Consider the following 14,623-nt stretch of genomic DNA (forward strand, 5'->3'; position numbering starts at 1 on the left):
AATATTCCAGTAACATGCGTCACTCCCCCTTGAGCAAAAAATCGTTGGGTTGACTGGGCTACATAACAAGGACCATTATCGGTTTTAATTTGTAGGGGTATACCATGGGCTGCGAATGCAGCTCGCAAATGCTTTTGTACATGCTGCCTACTAGTTTCTCCTGTCTGTGCAGTGGCCCAAACTACTGCAGAATAGCAATCAATTGAGACATGAACATATTTAGATCTTCCAAAGTCAGCGACATGTGTCACATCCATCTGCCACAGTTGTAGTGAATGCAGTCCTTGGGGATTCACTGTAACCATGATTCCTGGGCCTATTTGTTGACAATCAGCACAAGTCTGTATAATAGCTCTAGCGTCACCTGCACTTAGATTAAATTGTCTCGCTAAAACTTTGGCAGATTGATGGAAAAAGGCATGAGAGGCTTGTGCTTGACCTCAACGGTCCGGGGCAGGTCCAGCCCATACTGCGGCAGTCAGCCGATCAGCTCTTGCATTTCCTTCCACCAGTTCCCCTGGAAGGTTGGTATGGCTGCGTATATGCATAACGTAATAAGGCTGTTGTCTTTTCTGCCATAAAAACCAAAGCGTTCTAAATTGTTGATATAGCTGTTCCTGCTGTACTTGTCCGAGGATTGAACCTTCCAATCTTTGGAGCACTCCAGCTACATAGAAAGAATCAGTAATTATATTCACAGGTTCTTCAGACCATAATTTAAAGGCTTCAATTACTGCTTGTAGTTCTATCTTTTGAACTGATCCTGGCACAACAAGTACCCGTTCTTTCCATTCTCGGTGCTCTCGCCATACTATTGCTGCCTTGCCTGTTTTCCCACCACCATCCTGTAGCACCTTGAACTGGGTATTGACTACACTTTGGTTTTTCTTCTGCTTCATGGTTTTTAAAAAAGGTAAACATTTTGTGTGATGGATAATTAATCTGAATGTCACCTTCAAATCCTGCTAATGCAGTTTGCAAGAGAACAGAGTGCTGCAAAGCCCAAGTCAAATATTCTTGTTGTAATGGTATTAAAATAGTTTTTGTGTCCTTTGCAGATATATCAATAATTCTGTTGCGCCCTTTCATAATCAAATTTGCAAAACACTCTACTTTTGTGGTGATGTTTCTTCTCTGCTGCCGAGGCAAAAAGACCCACTCTAAAATTCTCAGTGGGTCCACTTTTGATTCTAGCTTTGTTATCCACTGTATTATAACTGCACAGGGATGTCACTCGTGATTGATTACTGCCAAAGTGATCCCTGTCGAGGGATCTACCCTAGAACTAAATTCTTGAGTCCACAACATTACTTTGATGGTTCCCGTATAATCAGCGCCAATGACTCCAGGGAGAACAAAAAGTCCCTGCTTTGTTGCTGAAGATCGTCCTAATAACAAAGCACTCAACCCATATCCTAATGGTCCATTCGCATTAGTTGGGACATCATAAACCGATGTGTCCCGTAAGGTAACTTCTACTGTTGTTTCCATGTCCACTCCTCTGGTTCGGGTGCTAAGGCTTGCCAAGCAGCCTGGTGGTGCTTCCCCATTTGTGTCATCGCGCGGGGTGCCTTCGCGCTCGGTCGCCCGTTTCCCCAATTTCACACCATCCCGATGATACTTTGAACAACATTCTAAGGCTTGATGACCAAATTTTTGACATCGACTACATGGTGCTCCTGCTGGGCCTATTCCTTGCTGAAAAGGTCCTTGTTGGAAGGATTTATGACCTGTCTCAATCTGCCTAGGTCCTTTCCTTGTGGCCTTGCACTGAGCTCTAAAATGGCCTGTTCTTCCACAACTAAAACATTTTTTCTCCCCTTTTCATTTATAAATGGCTTAATTGCTGCTGCAAAGGCACTTGCGAGTGTCTCTGCCTGATGTGTGGCAGAGCCTACTCTGTTGCAGGCTTCTACCATTTGTACTAACATTGCTTCTTTTGGCAAAGCTAACAAAATTCTTTTACAGTCTACATTGGCGTTTTCTACCGCTAAATTCAACAACACTGCTAGTTTTGCGTCTTCATTGGTATACACTTTATTCAAAGCGTCTCTCAGACGATCAACAAAAGACATATATGGTTCATCTCTCCCTTGTCTAATTTGAGTATAAGATGGTTGCCTCTTTCCCTCCTCAGGGACTGTTTGCAACACATTCAACGCTAGTCGCTCAGCTAATTGCAAGGCTTCTAAAGGCAGCCGAGCTTGCAATCGAACATCCACAAACGGTCCCTGGCCTGTCATTTGTTCAATAGTAATGTTCTGAAGCGGATTGCCGTCTTGACGCTCCAGGTTTCTCAGAGCTTCTTGCATACAGAGTTTATACCATCTGTCTGCCCACAATAACCTTTGGGTTGGTGTCAGCAACATATCTATCATCTGCCGACAATCCCATGGTGTAAGAACCGTGGATTCTTCTATGTAAGAACATATTCCCGTGAATATGTTATCTAATAGAGCTTGCGTGAAAGGTGATTGCAAGCCATAATTTTGTACTGCCTTCCGCACTTCCTTAATCAAGTCCCAATGAAATGGGTCCCAGCGATCGGGCCCGTGAGGCTGTACACTAATGGGAAATGCCATCAGTAACTCCGTTTCCTCCTCTTTCATTGCTCCTAAAAAAATGTCTTTCCACCGCTCTCTAGGGTCGCCTTTCATTCTAGGTTCTTGCCTCCCTATAGTCTCTACAACAGGCTCTTCTTCTTCATCGCTGCTATCAGGCAACGGGGGCCATAAAGGTGGCAGGGACTCAGCTGAGGACTTCAAAACTACGGCTTTCGATCGGTTAAGTCTGGGTGGTTTTGGGGGTGGTAAAGACCGCCCATCAATCTTTCACACAGGCACATAGGGGAACATTGAGTACATTGTTCTGGGCAACTTTGTCCTGTCTTGCCCTCACATATATCATTGTAGACCTGTTTCTCTGACTTACCTAATGCAGCCAGTTCACCAGGTGCATCTGGCACCTCACGAGGTGCAGTCGGAGCCGCTGAAGGTCTGGACCCTCTGACTCGGTTAAGAAGGGATTGGTTGAAGGCGGTTTAACAGCCTCCTCCATACCAGCTGCAGCTTTTCTCTCTGCCTTCAAGGCTTTTAATGTGGTTAATATCAACTTCCACGACGTCACTAACTCTGCAGCGGTTTTATCTCTGTTCCCAATATGTTCCCATAACATTTTTGCTATCTCCTCCCATGTCTCTGCCTTAAAAGTCACAGATGGATCGGAGGGGTACCCTTTCTTTCGGCACCAAATTAAGAGCCTTCTAAGTGTATATTCATCATATTTCAGTCCTCTCTTAGAGAGCATATGCAGCAGGAGTCTGACTATCGCCCCTTCTTCATGTGATGTGTTCTGCCCCATGCCGTCCTGGTTGCTCACCTCACCTCATTGGGTGCTTCTCCGTTGCAACGTATTCCTTTTTCTTTTTCATTGCGTCCGTGCCGCTAACTGCAATTCTTCCAACTGGGCTAGTACCGCGGAGTCCTCTGCACTCGAACGCAGGAAGGAAAGCTCTGGCTGCCTGGAAGCGTTCCTTGGCGGCCCCTGAAGAGGCCTACCAACACCAAGGCTATGTCCTTCCTCTACGACCTCACTGCTACACTGCTCAACCTGCCCTATGCTGTAGCTTCAGTGCAGGCAGCAGCCACTTCCTTTTCTCACAGACAGCAGACCAGGAATGAAACCTCTCTGTGGGCGTAAACTTCCCTTCGCGGTTCCTGAAGAGCCCCACCAAGGGCACGGCTCTGCAATTCCTCAGCCCCCCACCTTCAACCTCACCTCATCAAGAAACAATCCCACAGCCACCAGCTATGGCTTCCACACAAAACAAGACAGGCTTCCATGCTCTTTGGGGCTCTCCATTTTCCTGGGCAAGCTTCTCACAGCCCCACCGACACTGTGCCACTGCCCCTTCTGTGCCACTCCGCAGCCCAGCCACAGCCCTGATTCAAAAGGAAAAACCTGCAGCAATGACTTCCACGCCATAGAAGCAAGGACTCAAATCTCTTGCTGGCACTCACACTGCCTTGGCAGCCCCCTATGAGCCCTACAGGTACGGGCGCTCTGCATTTCTCCTACCGCAAAACCTTCAACCTCGCCTGAGACACCGTCAAATCCAAAGCTGCCAGCTGTGGCTTCCACTGTGGACAGGCAGGTATGCTGCAGAGGGCTCTCAGTTTTCCTTGCCTGCCCCTCTGCAGACCCACCAGTTCTGCTACTCCATGCTTTTTCTGCTGGCTCACGCTGAACACAAACTGTCTCAAAAAGAGAAAAACGGAAAACAGAAGACACTCACGCAGAAATGCCCAAAATGAAAGCAAATCCTAAAGGTGGTGTTTGGGCCACCATCCCAATCTCTCTTAATTCCTTTAATCTTTTTCCAATGGTAATTATATATTTTTGGATACTATGATCCTCAATTACATTGTTCCCCAGAGGCATTCCTTGAAAATAAGGCATGCCATATAACATTTCATATGGCAATAATCCAGTCTCACTGTGTGGTTTAGTTCTTATGTTTAGAAGTGCCAACGGTAAGCATTTCGTTCAGGGCATTTGTGTCTCAATCATCAATTTAGCTAATTGTTGTTTTATTGTTTGATTCATTCTTTCTACCTTCCCCGAGCTTTGTGGGTGCCATGGAGTGTGATATTCCCAGTGAATACCTAATGATTGACATAATAGTAAAATGTGTGCCCTGGTCTGAATCAATGTACTGGATTATCCCATATCTAGGTATCAAATGTTCTAGTAAAATTTTTACCACCATCTGTGCCGTAGCTCGTGCTACGGGGTAAGCTTCTACCCACTGTGTTAAATGATCTACTATTACCAATAAATATTTTATCCTCCCTACCTTAGGCAATTCAGTCCCGCTTCTTTCTTTTAATAATTCCAGGGCCCTACATAGGGCATACAGCTCACAAGCCTGAGCTGACCATGATGGACTCAGAGGTCCTGATTCCACAAGTTCTAAGTCCTTATTAATTATTGCATATCCCGCTTTTCTCTTCCCTTCTACCACTCGGGAGGAGCCATCTATAAACCGCTTCTCCATTTTCCAACTCAGTATCTCTTAAATCTGGTCTCACCTTAGTCTGGGTCTCAATTACCTCTAAACAGTTATGTTGTAATTCCTCTGATGGTTCTCCAAACAAAAATTGTGCTGGACTCTGAGCAGAAGTCACCCTCGGTTCTAAGTCAGGGCAGTCTGTTAGTATTGCTTCATACTTTAGGATCTGGCTGTCCGTTAACCATTTTTCCGCTTTTTGTTGTAAAACATTTCTGACATTGTGTGGGGTATACACCTTTAAAGGAGCACTAAAGGTAATCTTCCTAACTTCCTCTATTAATAATGCTGTAGCAACCAAAGCTTGGAGACAAGCAGGCCATCCTCTGCTTACTGGGTCAAGTAACTTAGAACAATACCCCACGGGTTTTTTGATTCCTGCCCAGTCTTGAGTAAGAACTCCATATGCTGTCTGGCTTGATGTATTCACAAAGAGATAAAAAGGTTTTTCTAGATCTGGGAGGCTCAGTACTGGTGCTTGTATTAATGTCTTTTTTATTTCCTCGAATCTCTGATCATCTTCAGTAAACCACTTGAATTGGTTAATTTTTCATATAGGAATTTTACCTTTTCACTATAATTTTCAAGCCATGGTCTACAATATCCTAATAATCCTAATATTTGCCTAATTTCCTTTTTAGTTTGTGGGGGTCTTAAGGATAGAATCCCAGATACCCTATCAGGCTCTAACTTCGTCCTTCCTTTACTCAGCCAATGTCCTAAGTATTTTACTTCCTGTTCTACAAACTGTAGCTTTGATCGGGACACCTTTAATCCCTTCTCCCCTAGAAAATTTAACAATTTAATGGTGGCTTTTTTCTTCAGTTTCTCCTGCTACTAATAAATCGTCCACATATTGTAATAATTTTACCTCCTTGATTATTGTGAAATCTTGTAAGATTTTCTCCAAGGTTTGTCCAAATAGATTTGGTGACTCCGTACACCCTTGTGGTAACACAGTCCATCTTAACTGTTGTTTTCGTCCTGTTTCAGGGTCCTCCCACTCAAAGGCAAAATAATCTTTGGATCCTTCATCCAGAGGACAGGCCCAAAAAGCATCCTGCAAATCTATTACACTATACCAAGTATGTTTGGGAGATAATATGACTCAATAAAGTAAAAGGATTTGCCACCACAGGGAATTTAGTGATTGTCTGCTGATTTACAGCTCTTAAGTCCTGCACCATCCTGTATGACCCGTCCGTTTTTTTTACGGGAAGAACGGGCGTGTTATGAGGTGACATACATGGTTCTAGGGTTCCTTTTTCCAAAAGTCTGTCAACTACAGGTTTTAATCCTTTTCGACCCTCCATAGGTATAGGGTATTGCTTGATTCTAATTGGGTGGTGCGGATCTATTATTTGAACGCTTATGGGGTCCATTTTTATCTTTCCAGTTTCCCCTTCTTTATACCACACTGAGGGGTTAATAGCTTCTTTATCCTCTTGTGTTAAAGTGTATAATTTAATCTGCAGTTTGTCCCCTTGACTCTGAATGCTCAAGTTTAACTTCAAAATCAAATCCCTTCCTAATAAATTGTATTCCGCTTCAGGGAGCAAAAGGAAATCATTAAGACAAATTTTCTTTTCTGTTTCTACTTCTACATTTTTCAAGATACTTACTTTAAAAGGCTCTCCTTTTGCCCCTGCTACTGACAAATAGCTCTTCCCTTTTTCTATTCCTTTTGGAAATTTTTGAATGGTTGATTTTTCGGCCCCTGTATCCACTAAAAACAAAACTTCCTCTTTATGGGGACCAATTAATAATTTTATCAAGGGCTCTGTTGATGTTGAAGTCCCCAGAAGATAGAGCCCCTGATACCCCTAATATTCTTTGAACATTTTCTCATCTTGTTCCCGCTTACGGCAGTTCTTCTGAACATGTCCCCTCTTGTTACAGTAGTAACAGACGGGAATTGTAAATCTTTCTCGATGAGTCCCCGGGGTGTCTGCTCTATTCTTTTTTCCTTTTTCTCTCCAGACAGAGTCTTATTTTTCTGACTTTCTCTTACTGCTGCTACAAAAATTTTTGCTTTTGCTTTTTGTTTTTCTTCGTCCCTCCTAACATAGACTTTCTGGGCTTCTCTAAGTAACTCCTCTAATCCTCTTTCTTGCCAATCTTCCAATTTTTCTAATTTCCTTCTAATATCCCCCCAGGATTTAGCTACAAATTGTGTTCTAAGGAGTGCGGTCCCTGCCACTGTATTCGGATCAATTCCAGAATACGTTTGTAGGTTTTTTCTCAACCTCTCCAACCTCTGTTGGAGATTTGTCTTTCCCGTGTTGTTCATTAAATGCTTTATTAATGTTTTGCCCTTGGGGAACCGCTTCCCTTATTCCCTGTATGAATAACGTTCTCAAATCCCTCATATTCTGTCTTCCTTGGGATTGTTGATGATCCCAGTGGGGATCCACATTTGGCCATTTCTGATCTCCCGGGGGTCCTGCCTGGTTCTGTCTTCCCCAAATTCTCATTCCAGCTTGTCTAATCATTCCCCTTTCCTCAGCAGTGAATAAGATCCCTAAAATGGACTGTATTTCTTCCCAGGTATAAGTATTGGGGCCTAGGAATTGGTCCAGTTTTTCAGCTACTCTGAGGGGATCATCTAACAGGGTCCCCATTTCTTTCTTGAACTTTCCTACATCTGTGGTATTTAATGGGACTGCCACAAACCCAATGCCTCCCTGATTGCCTCGGAGGGGTACTTCTCATAAGGGATATAGAGAAGCTCCCTCAGATACAGCAGTCCTACTTCTTGTACATGCAGCCGGAGGTGGATCTAATTCCGGTGCTGTTGGTGGTGGAGGTAGGGGCAACGGTGGTACTGATAGAGGTACTACGGCCACCGGAGGGGGAGCCGCCGCCGGAGATGGATTGTTAGGATATGGAGGCGCTAGGTTATCCAGTGGCTCTCATTTATCATCTTTTTCATTTCCCTTTTCATTTTTATCTCCTTCTTCTTCCTCAAACTTTTCATCTGTTTTTAATGTAAGTATTGAGGCTGGAAAAGGACGTAAAGTTCTGTTCCATAATCCTGCATAATCACTTCCCTCCTGGCTAAAAGATTCCTTTGAATTAACATATATATTTAAGGCCTGGCAAATCCAGTCTTCAAAAGATCCAAAAACAGGCTAAAAGACATGTGGTTTCAAAGGCTTCTTTGGCCATTCAACCATGCAATATTGAACCAATTTTAATTTACTTTTTCCTTTTCTGGGGCCCCTATAATTCCAATTTTTAATCATTATTCCTAATGGACTCTCCGGAGCTATGTCTGGTAATTTGCTCCCTTTCTTCTGGTCCTGGGTCTTTGATTTCATGTGACCCATCTAGGAATTTTAATGTGGCAATTCTTACAGCCCTTGGTTACCTTAGTAAGAGTGTTTTGTAGGAGGCTTTCACTCACCCACGAATCCTATAGGAACCGCTTCGGTCCTTCACCGGCCAAGTCCCTCGCGGGAGATTGGAACCACGGTTAGAAGACCTCCGCACTCGCTTCGGAACTATATTCCGTCTCAGTCACACTCTTAGACACACACAGGCAACTGAATCCCACCCAACCGAACGGTATATGCCTTAAATACTTACGACTCTGTCATCTTCGTTCGGATCTTCATGTGCAGAATTACGGGCAAAATAAACTACTGCAGCCGGCAAGGGAGCTCATAAAAATCAATTCCTTTGCTTGCCCCTATTCAGGTTCAGGATGGTGTTAGTCCCGACCCGACCTGATCAGGAGCCACCAAATGGTGGGGCGCACCTCCTAGATCAAGTCAGAATTCAGGAACTAAGACCATCCTGGACAAGCCCCCAATTGAGATAAATGATTGAGTCCCAGACAGGATTCCAATTTAACTTTATAATTTATTAAACAAACAGAGGCAAGCAAACAGCGCTGGGTGCGTCGGGAGTCTCTGCTCTACCAAGACGCACACCGTACAGTTCCTGGTTTTGGTTTATATCCGTTATACTAATCCATATTCATGAATAGGTGTGTCTTCTTCGGCGCGTGCCCTCTTCTCCTTCTAGGGTCTTCTCGAATCTTCCTCAGCGTCACCCCAGGATGACCCCAAACTTTATGCATGCACTTTACAAGTTTCTCTTTACACAATACTATGCGGTCAGTGGTCAAATTGGTTTGAGCTGATATACCAGAACGTTCCCTAGGTGGCTTTCGCAAGAGGCAAGAACTATATACATTAACCACTCTGCTAGACTTAGGCTGCGGTCATACAAGGGTATGTAGGACAAAAGGCTACACTTCATCACATGAACCAGATGAACATATTTCACAGGGATCTCTCACAGAACATGCAGGAATGAGTTCTGTCTCTCCTCTTGCTGTGCCTCCCTCTCCCATATCCTTGTGGCTTTACTGCTGAGCTCTCCATGCCAGGGCCCTGCTCTTTTACCTCCCATCTTCTGTTCTCCTAGCCATAGTGGTGGCTTGTGTTTAGTGGCAGCGTTTTCACCAATGTAATTGGTCTCCACATTACTATATGGGGTGCGTTTCACTTGTTCTGCTGTACTCTTCTTCTGCTGTAGACCACGGAGCAGCTGGAGGGTTGCCTACAGTGACACCAGTGTGGCAGTGCTGCCTGTGCTCAGCAATATGCTCTGGCTCCCGTTGGGGTTGACACTCAAGTCTCATTGCTCCGGTGCTGGCTAAGAAGCTCCAGCCACTCTTTGACAGCATAAGGCTGGCAAGTGAGTCTTGTGGCCCGTTCAGTAGGGCTGCAGGGTGTGCCTGTGGCCCAGGTCCCTGCCTGTGCCCAACCGATGCCTCCCAGCCCAGTTACCATGCTCTGCGGGGGACATTGTTCCTTGCAGGCCCCGGACCACAGCCCTGTGCCAAAGCAGCCCATTGCTGCCCTCAGTATCGCCGTGCTAGCTGGCCACATCTGAGAACAGCAGAGTCATGAGCGGCCCCTGGGAGAGGCTGTGCCCCATGGATGCCCCTTTCTGCCTGTCATGATTTAGCCCCAGCTGGCAACTGAGCACCACACAGACAGCCGCTCGCTCACTGTCCCTCCCCCAGTGGGACGGGGGAGAACATTGGGAAGAAAGTCATGGGTTAAGATAAAAACACATTAATAAGACAGCAAGAGAGAAGGAAACAACAACGATAACAATGATAATACCGACAAAGGAATGTACAAGAACTCATGGCCAATACAGCAATCGCTCACCACCCGTCCCCGAGCAGCAACTCCGCCCCCTGCCCAGCTACCTCCAGTTTATGTACTGGCCATGACGTTATATGGTACAGAATAGCTCTTTGGCCAGCCTGGGCCAGCTCTCCTGGCTGTGTCCCCTCCCAGCTTCCTGTGCACCCGCAGCCTTCTTGCTAGGAGGCCAGCACGAGAAGCTGGGCTGTCCCTGACTACTTAAAAAGAACTCAGAACATCAGCACGTTACCAACATTTTCTCATCCCAAATCCAAAACACAGACTCACACTAGCTTCTGTGAAGAAAACCAACTCTGTCCTGGCTGAAACCAGGACAGTATCCACCCCTTATTCCATACCATTTACATCATGCCTGGGTCCTACACTTTTCAATACATTGCAATTACCGATTATTACTTTTCCTGTCTTTTAATATATACACGCAGGTACCATTCTCTTAGTCCATGGGCTATCAATGTGTGTGGAGTCCATTGGCTCCATGACTCTGGGCTTCATCCATCGTAGCAGTCTCTCAGGGCAGGGGAGACGGTATGTGGTGTTGGCTTGTTATCTGGCACGGTCCATGCCCATGCACTGCAGGTCGAAGATGTCGATCGCGAGGAAGTTGTTGGGCGTAAGCTGCTGAAGCCAGTTCTGGTTCCATCACAGCTGCATGTTGCTTGGTTTCACTAAAGCTCATTCCTCATCAGTCTGGGTGATTCTTCCTGTAATACCATTGATACGGTAGACAGCAACCATAGTAGTAATTTCATACCCTATTGTGTAGCAATTAACATAATACAATTCAAATCATTGACTATTTTCACCCAAAATCAAATCTCCTCCAGGTACACATCGGACTTCCCCATCCTTCCACATTACCCATCAAGTGCACCCAGGTCCCTGGGCAAAGGCAATCCCACAAACGGGTTCGCATTTGCCGGAGGCAAGAGTAACCCAGACTGTCTTCCCCAGCATATTTTTGGTGTGCAGCACAAGGACTTTAGCCCCTTCTACAGTACGTAAAAGTTTTGACTGGGCAGGGCCGGCTCTATTAGTAGATGCCCTAGCGTTGACTAACCAGGTGGCTTTTGCTAAATGTTTATCCAAATGTTTGAATGTCCCATCACCCATTGCTCTCAGTGTAGTCTTTAACAGCTCATTGCATCATTCAGTGTTTCCAGATACTGGTGCAGGCCATTTTTCTCATTCAGCTGTAGCTAAAGCCAGCTGGGTGGCTTTCACCTCTGCAAACTGACTTGACTCACCTTGTCCTTCAGCAGCTTCTGTGACTCGTCGTATAGGGCTCCATACAGCAGCTTTCCACCTTCGATGTTTGCCTATAATACGACAGGACCCATAAGTAAACAGGGCATATTGCCTTTCGTTCTCTGGCAGTTTATTATATGGCAGAGCCTCTTCAGCACGCGCCACCTCCTCTTCTGGCAATATTCCAAAACCTTTGCCTTCTGGCCACTCCATTATCACGTCCAAGATTCCTGGGCGACTGGGGTTTCCTATTTGAGCTCGCTGTGTGATAAGCGCGACCCACTTCCTGCACATAGCATCAGTCGCATGATATGTAGATGGGACCCTCCCTTTGAACATCCATCCGAGCACCAGCAGTTGGAGTGCCAGGAGGAGCTGTGTTTCAGTACCAATCACTTCCGAGGCAGCTCGAATGCTTTCATACGCTGCCAATATCTCCTTTCCACTTGGAGTATGGCGGGACTCAGATCCCCTAGATCCTGGACTCCAAAACTCTAGAGGTCAACCTCGGGTCTCTCCTGGTGCCTTCTGCCAGAGACTCCAGGTAAGGCCATTCTCCCCGGCTGCCATGTAGAGCACATTTTTAACATCTTGTCCTGCCCGGACTGGCCCGAGGGCTACGGCATGAACTATCTCCTGCTTAATTTGTTGGAGGGCTTGTCGTTGATCAGGGCCCTGTTCAAACTCATTCTTCTTCCAGGTCACTTGATAAAGAGGGCTTACAATCAGACTGTAATTTGGAATATGCATCCTCCAGAAGCCCACAACACCCAAAAAAGCTTGTGTTTCTTTTTTTGTTAGTTGGTGGAGACATAGCTGTTATTTTGTTGATCACATCCATTGGGATCTGATGACATCCATCTTGCCATTTTATTCCTAAAAATTGGATCTCCAATTGGCAAAACGGGCTTTTAGAAGGGCTTGACTCATCTTCTTCCCCTTCTTGAAAACCTCTTCTGACATGTCGCCCCATATGATGATGTCATCAACGTACTGCAGGTGCTCTGGAGCTTCACCCTGTTCCAGTGCAGTCTGTATCAGACCATGGCAAATGGTAGGGCTGTGTTTCCATCCCGGGGCAGTCGATTCCAGGTGATTGGACACCTCTCCAAGTGCAAGCAAACTGTGTCCTGCACTCTGCCGCCAAAGGGGTTGAGAAAAACGCATTAGCGATATCAATTGTGGCGCACCACGTGGCTGCCTTTGACTCCAGTTCATATTGAAGTTCTAGCATGTCTGGTACAGCAGCACTCAGTGGTGGTGTGACTTCATTCAGGCCACCATAGTCTACTGTCAATCTGCCCTCTCCATTAGACTTTTGCACTGGCCATATGGGGCTGTTAAAGGGTGAGCGAGTCTTGCTGATCACTCCTTGGCTCTCCAGCTGACAAATCAGCTTATGGATGGGGATCAGGGAGTCTCTGTTGGTGCGATATTGCCACCGGTGCAGTGTTGTGGTAGCGATCGGCACCTGTTGTTCTTCAACCCTCAGCAACCCCACACCAGAAGGGTCCTCTGAAGGAGCAGGCAAGGTGGACAGCAGTTTTATTTCTTCTCTCTCCAGGGCAGCTATACCAAAAGCCCACCAGTACCCCTTTGGGTCCTTGAAATACCCTCTCCTGAGGTAGTCTATGCCCAGGATGCATGGAGCCTCTGGGCCAGTCACAATGGGGTGCTTCTGCCACTCATCCCCAGTTAGGCTCACTTCGGCCTCCAGTACAGTCAGCTGTTGGGATCTCCCTGTTGCTCTGGAAATACAAATGGGTTCTGCCCCTATATGGCTTGATGGCATTAGGGTACAGTGTGCACGGGTGTCCACTAAAGCCATATATTCCTGTGGGTCTGATGTGCCAGGCCATCTAATCCACACAGCCCAATAAACCTAGTTGTCCCTTTCCTCTGCCTGGCTGGAGCCAGGCCCTGCTAGTCCTGGTCATAGTACTCGTTACCCACTTCCTGTAAATATGAATCAGAAGTCCCTTCTGGAGGATCAGAAGTAAGATCAGCCCTTCTATTCGTTCTGGGGAACTGCCCACTGGAAAGTGGAGTGACGACTTTGCTGGAGGATCCCGAACCTCCTTTTATAATTTTTTTTCCTTGCAGCTCGCGTGTGATTGTGCCTCTAGGGTCGAGGTAGGTTTTCCATCCCACCTCCTCATGTCCTCTCCATAGTCACGCAAGTGAAACTCCAGGGTGGCTCGCGGTGTGTATCCTCTGTCTAGTCTCTTTTGAGCTGAACACTTACTCCTAATAACCTTCCCTTGAGCAGTTAATACAGTCTAATGCTAACTGGATTTGTAGCGCCACTGGGGGTATAGATTTGACCCCTGTGTGTAAGGCTTTCCTGCTGTCTAACCGTAGCATTTTGTAATGCTTTCTATGCCCCCAGATGTATTTGCTTTCACCTTTTTCAATGCTGTTTAGTCCAAACCACAGCAGGGAGACGCCTGTGCATTTATGAAAGCTGGCTGGGTAGTTGGCCTGAGGGTCACTGTTAGTTTCACCCTCGCCTTTCTGGCCATGGCAATGAAAGGTTCCTCTGGAGAGGGCTTTGATGGCGTGAGGGCCAGCAAACAACAGGCCACACGTGCAGGTGCCTTTCCACCCTGCATTGCTCCCCCATAGTTCAGAAGTACCCTTTGGCAATGTGAAAGGCAAGATGCTAACTGCAATATGACTTGCTTAAAAGAATCAACACTACCTTGGACGATGAGCTTTTACCTCAGCTCTTCCTGGCTGAGAACACCCCATACTGACAACAAAACACTAGAAGATTCACCTTTCAAAAAAAAAAAAGGCGTATAACCATGACCAGATGAAGCAGAATGCACAATAAAGCCCTCCCCCCGCCCCGGCAGCGGACATTGGTTTAGAACAATGTAGATTAACACACCACTGACCTTACGTTCACACCACCTGCACTGGGCAAGCACATCCTGATTACACACGCAATAGTAAGTGATTAGCCCACTTCTTAACATGAGTAATTTGGTTGGTCTACTCAACTGCATTGTAACATACTCCTTCCTCTGTATTGGGGCCCCCACGCATTAGGCTGGGGCAGCACTCTGTGCACAGCTCATATGAGAGAATGAATTCCCTTGGTAATTCTGTGCCG

The sequence above is a fragment of the Phaethon aethereus genome (genome assembly GCF_964289735.1).
Source record: "Phaethon aethereus genome assembly, chromosome: Z".
Classification (NCBI taxonomy): Eukaryota; Metazoa; Chordata; class Aves; order Phaethontiformes; family Phaethontidae; genus Phaethon; species Phaethon aethereus.